Consider the following 6,051-nt stretch of genomic DNA (forward strand, 5'->3'; position numbering starts at 1 on the left):
AGTTCGCCTCTGACGGTAACATTCTCAACTTTCCAATTTATCTGATCGTTTATTTTCTCTTCTAATGCTATCAAGGGTCGAGCTCCAATTCTTTTATGACCTCTTTAAACGTTTCAATACATACAAGTTAATCTGAATAAGCTTGGCACATCTGTACCTTCCTGAATTTTATTTTTTTAATATACATTTCGCCTGTGCTACTGTCTATCGTACGTAAATCTTTGCTCACCATGTCCAAATATTGCTGGAGCTGACGGACCTTTTCTTGAAATTTTTCCTGGCTAACATTAGCGTTCTCATTACTGGAGGTCGCGTTTCCCCGCGACTCTCCGTTGCTGCCCTAAACATATTGTGATATCGTTGCATCTGCTGCAATGTTTTCCGAATCAACAGTGCCCTGCCTGCTTGAATCTCCTTTGGCTATTAACATGGCTGCCATATCTAATATTTTCCTTCCTTATATTTTCCATCTGTGAAATAGAGGTGTTCGATTACTTCACTCTGTAGCATTGCTTCTGTAATAATTTTGCTAGTTAATTTACTAGCATCCAACTCTTCTATCTTCTGAGCTGATTGTAATTCTAGTCATATGCTAGGTTAGTTGTTTGTGACAAAAGTACAGTTGTATTATATTTTCTTTATTGCATCTGATTTGGTGAAGCCGCTTCAGATGGACACTATGTTTATTCTTAAACAAGTAACTTTGTCAATAACTTCGTTATTTGCTATGCTAAGTCTGTAGGCCATTCGCAAACATCTGGCTTTTTAGATAAAACGGCAATAGGTAAGGAAAGATTAACAAAATAAACTCGCAAGGGTATACAAACATCGGCGCGGTCGAAGTTTGCCCCGGCCCTCTGTTTTTTATTTTAATTTTTGGTCTAAGGAAGCGACAACAAGTCTCTGTAATAAAGTTTTTGCCTGTTTAGACGACTTAAGAGTAGTTTCTGACATCTCTTCTCAGACATGTAGCATCTCATGTGCGTTTTGCAGGACTAACTCTGAATTTGGAAAAAAGAGCATCTGAGCGGAAAATTGAAACTGTCGTTCCAGATGCTTTATCACTTGTGAACAAAAAGCAAATAGCTGAGATAGAGCTAGGTATAGTTGAAGGAATAGATCTTCAGTCCCAGCTTTCGCTAGCAATCGCCACAGTATCAAAGTCTAAAACTGGATGTAGAAGCAAATCAAGATAGTCTGCCAGACTAAAAGTTGTTGATAACTATTTTCGCATCGAGCACAGCACTAGGGATTGGAAGATTATACGGCGTGGAGACTTTGGAGCTACTTCTGGCAGTACTGAATGCTAGGTTACACTAACTACGGCTACATGAACTATTTTCGTCGTGCTTATCAAGTGCGTTGAACACTTCTGACCAAAATTATATCCGGCTTCAGCTGGATTTTCAGCTAGCCGATGAAACTCATAATGGATTTCTTCAATTCGCATCCATAATTTGTCGACTACCGATTTGTAATTCATTTTTTCTTCAGGCACAATTTGTCTTAATGTCCTGGACAATGGCTTCGTTTTCCTGGCGAAAGAATACTTTTTGGTATTCCGAATGAAGGCCTGAATTACCTCTCCTCGTTCTGTCTGCTGCTTATAAAACTCCTCCAAGTTCTTTTATTATTATTATTATTTATTATTAATTATTATACAAAATAATAACTAACGGGCTAAGAGTGCTAGCTGCTAAAGCCATCGACTCGACCGTTAACATATATCTTATTGAGTAAGTTATTTACATCTAGGAATTTGATTACTAATTTTATGTTATTGGGTGTGGGTGAAATAAGAAGAGAGGTGGGTTGGGTTTGGCCAAATAGAGAAATCCTTGAATTATGCAGTTGTGGGCAGGTATCCAATATGTGTTTGGTTGATAATTCTCCCTCGCATTTCGGGCATCTGGGCATAGCTTTTCCATTTAGCAGATGGTCGTGGGTTAAGGCGGATTGCCCCGTTCTGAGGCGGGTGATGATATTGCAATGTTTTCTGTGGCATGAAGGTGGATATCGGACTGGTTCCATGCTTGGGTTAAATTGTTTAAGCCTATGATCGTAACTGTCCCATTGAGTGATTTCCTTTTTTCTTAGTATCTCCTTAATGTTGCGCCATAAGTCTTCTCTAACACCAGGGATGACAGTTAGGCAAGGAGAATGTCCTGCCTGTTTGGCCGCTGCATCTGCAAGCTCATTACCTTTTACGCCCATGTGACCAGGAGCCCAAAGGAATTTTATTTTGCTAGCGTGTTTTATGCAAAGATGTCGAATTTCACATATCAGGCTAGTTTGGTTGTGTATGTTATTAACTGCATTGAGGGTAGAAAGACTGTCGCTGCATACTATGAAATTGCCTTTAAGTTCGAGAGCGTGTTTAATTGCTTTAAGGATTGCAACCGCTTCGGCAGAAAATATTGAGAAGTATGAGGGGAGAATTCCAGATGAGACGAGGGTTCCAGATTGGCTAACGACTGCGAAGCTCGTGGAGTCAATTGTTTTCGATCCGTCACTGTAAAGCCAGGTCCAGTTGGGGACTTTTTCCGTTTCGGCAGCTAGCATTTGCTGAAATACATTTTTTGGTGTTTTTCATTTTTTTAATAAGTTGAGAGACGTGTTCACGGTGTGGCCCAGAAGTTGCCAAGGAGGATATGGGCTGATTTTGTTCCAACGATATGGCATATCCAGTTTATGTTTTTTTAAGAAACTGGAACATCTGCGTATAGTAGACATGACTTTGAAACTTCGTCGCTGTTTAACCGTTGTATTGAAGTCTTTTAGCAGAATTTGGTTGGTCGAGCAGAGAATTTTAGGTATAAGCTTAAAAGTCAGTTGCGCGCTCTCGTCTGTACTTCAGGAAGCCCAGCTTCCGCTAAAAGGCATTTCGTCGGAGTTGTGGGGAAGGCGCCAATGCTACGCCGTACTGCTGCATGGTATGCGGGGGAGAACAATTTGATGTTGGATGGCGCACACCATCCATAGATTGCCAGCCCATAGTCGATTTTGGCCAGTATTAGGGCTCTTGTCGCATGAATTAGAGATGTTGGATGAACAAGAGAGCGCTTAGACCCAAGAAACTTAATGATATTAAGGCGCTTGTTAAGGCTATCTCTAAGATTAACACAATGTTGCCTCAATGTAAGTCGACTGTCGAGCGTAAGGCCGAGAACTTTAAGACTAGATGTATATTCTAATGTTGTGTTATTTACAGTTAGTGTTGGATATGTACAACGATGTTTTTTACAAATATGAAATAATTTACATTTGTTTAAGGCAAGAGTGGCCCCTGAGAAAATACCCCATTCAACGATATACATGAGAATTTGTTTAAAAGTAAGAAATAGTGAATTTGTATTTTTGCAGTTGCTGTATATTATAGCATCATCCGCGTAAACGGAGAGTTGTATTTTTTTGTGTTTTAGTATTATATTGTCTAGGGAGTGGAAGGCAATCATGAACAATACCACTGAGAGTGGTGATCCTTGTGGAATGCCGTTATGTAATGTATAGAAATTAGTTAAAGTACTATTAACTCTAACATGTATGGATCGCTTGGTCATGAAAGCCTTCACTAGGTAGAAGGTCTTAGGACCTACCCCCCACCGGGAAAGTTGCTCCAGTACGGTGTGCACACCAACGCGATCAAAAGCTCTTTCAAAATCAGTAGCCAGAATGGTTACATGATTTTTGGTGGAAAGAGCATCTGACGCGTAATGATGGATATGCAATAGTGAGTCCATGGTACTGTGTTGCTGTTTGAATGCAGTTTGGTTGGGGCTGATAAGTTTATTTTTGGTAATAAACCACAAGATCCTTTTGGCAAAAATTTTTTCCAGTGTTTTGCTCAAGCAAGAGAGTAGGGATATGGGACGGAAGGATGATAATTCGTGGGAAGGTTTGTTTGGCTTAGGGATTGGGATTATTATGGCCGTTCTCCATGTATGCGGATAGCTCCCTGCATCTAACATTTTGTTGTAAATTTCTAGCAATCTTTGCTTTCCTTCTATTGGCAAGTTTCGAGGCATAGGGTATGAGATGCGGTCATAACCAGGAGATTTCCCCTTAGCATGCTGCAGGGCTGACTCTAGCTCAATCGATGTGATCTGAGCATCAAGATACTTAGCATCTGCGGAAATGTGATTGGGCGAGTATGCTAGAGAGAGGAAGTTTTCTTTATTTACTTTATACACATTAGAGAAGTTTTCATCGCTGGAATAATTGGACCACATAGCTCCAAAAGCATTACCAATATCAACCGAATTTTGTAGCTCAATATTATTATCTCTGATGGATTTAAGAGGCCCTGGGAAAATTCCGACTAATTTGTTTATATCCGCCCATAATTTTTTTGTTGTGGAAAGTGGGTTAATGTTAGAAGTAAAATTGCAAAAAGAATCTCGTTTAGCTCTAATAGCTTCTTTTTTAAACAGGGCTCTCGCTTTTTTGTAGGCTATTAAATTGGTGGAGTTTCGAATGGTTTTATAGTTATGCCAGAGAGTCTGCTTTTGTTTTCTTAGATCTTGGAGACTTGGGCTGAACCAAACAGGGTTTCTTATGTGTTTTTTAGGATTGCTTTGTGGAATGGATACGTTGGCTGCTGTTTTTATGCTTTTCGTAATTCTGGCAACGAAGAGGTTCAAGTCGTTGGTCGAAGGGAACTGGAAGTGTTTTTTACAAACCGATTGGAAGATATTCCAGTTGGCGTAGTCAGTTTTGAACCTAATTATAGGAGGAACCTTTTCAGGTTTTAAATGAGTCAGAAGGTTAATAGTGATAGGAAAATGATCGCTCACGTGTAAATTTTGGGAAATTTACCATTTGCTGTATGGTACTAGCGATACGGAAGTCATACTCAGATCAATGTTAGTAAAAGAGTTGTGAGTTGAATGGTGGGTGGCAGAGCCGTCATTTAAAATAGCTAAGTTTGTTTTGACTATGAGATCTTCAACTTGATAACCTTTGGGATTGCGAGAGCTGGACCCCCAAAGAGGACTCCAAGCGTTGAAGGCCCCGACATAGACTATAGGCTTAAGAGCTGACTCTACAATATTTATTAAATCTGAGGCTATTAGTCTTTGGTTGGGGGGTATATAGGAATTAAATATTATAATATTAGGGTGGGATAAAACCTCAATGCCCATGGAGCAAGTAGACGAGATTATGTTGAGAGTTTTGTGTGGGATGTTTTGACGTATAAGTATTCCCACGACATGCTTCGCATGGTGATTGGGAGAGTTATTGAAAAAATAACCAATAAATGGTTTGGGAGTTGCAACATTAGTATTGCTAGATTTGATATTAGTCTCTTGTAGGCATATAATATCCGGTTTTGTTTGTTTAATTAATAATACTAGATCAATGTAATTGTTGAAATAACCGTTTATATTGCAGAATTGTAAGGGTCATTATTTGGAAGGCGTAAAGTGGATACTATATGCAGTGGAAAAAGTTTATATCTAATTACGTATCAGAGTCCTCCATAGACTCTTCTGATGTGGTGTTATATTCTTTTTGAGTTAAATTTGTGGAGGTAGTTGGGAGGTTTGTGTTAGAGAATTTGGTAATTTTGTTAGTTTGGGGTTGTTTTAAATATTCAGTGGTTTTAGGCGAGCAGCCTAGAGTAGCATAGTCGAAATCGGCTGATGCGTTTTTGTTATTTTCGTGTTGTTTTTGCTGATAAGACAGCGGCATAGAGGTGTTTGATGATGTTGTTGTTGTTGTTGTTCCTTCATTTGTGACAATAATTGTCTTATCATTGCTTAGTTTGTTGTGATTTGGGCTTGAGTTGACTCCCCGGAGGGTTTAGTGCCAGTATCCGTGGTTTTGGTGAATTTGAAAATATCAATGACTTTTTGAGATCGCAGTTCTTCTATAATATCTTCGTTGGGAACGTCGGAGAGGTACGGAGCGTATATTGTGCCTTTTACTTGATTTAGAGTTTCGGGCATTTTGCATGTGATGTCGCAAATGCCCGGTAGAGAAGGGGAGTTGATGAATTTTGCAGCCTCGGTTTGATTTTTAACCAGCATGAGCAGGTTGCCGTCACGCAAG

Source organism: Drosophila willistoni, unplaced genomic scaffold (genome assembly GCF_018902025.1).
Source record: "Drosophila willistoni isolate 14030-0811.24 unplaced genomic scaffold, UCI_dwil_1.1 Seg169, whole genome shotgun sequence".
Lineage (NCBI taxonomy): Eukaryota > Metazoa > Arthropoda > Insecta > Diptera > Drosophilidae > Drosophila > Drosophila willistoni.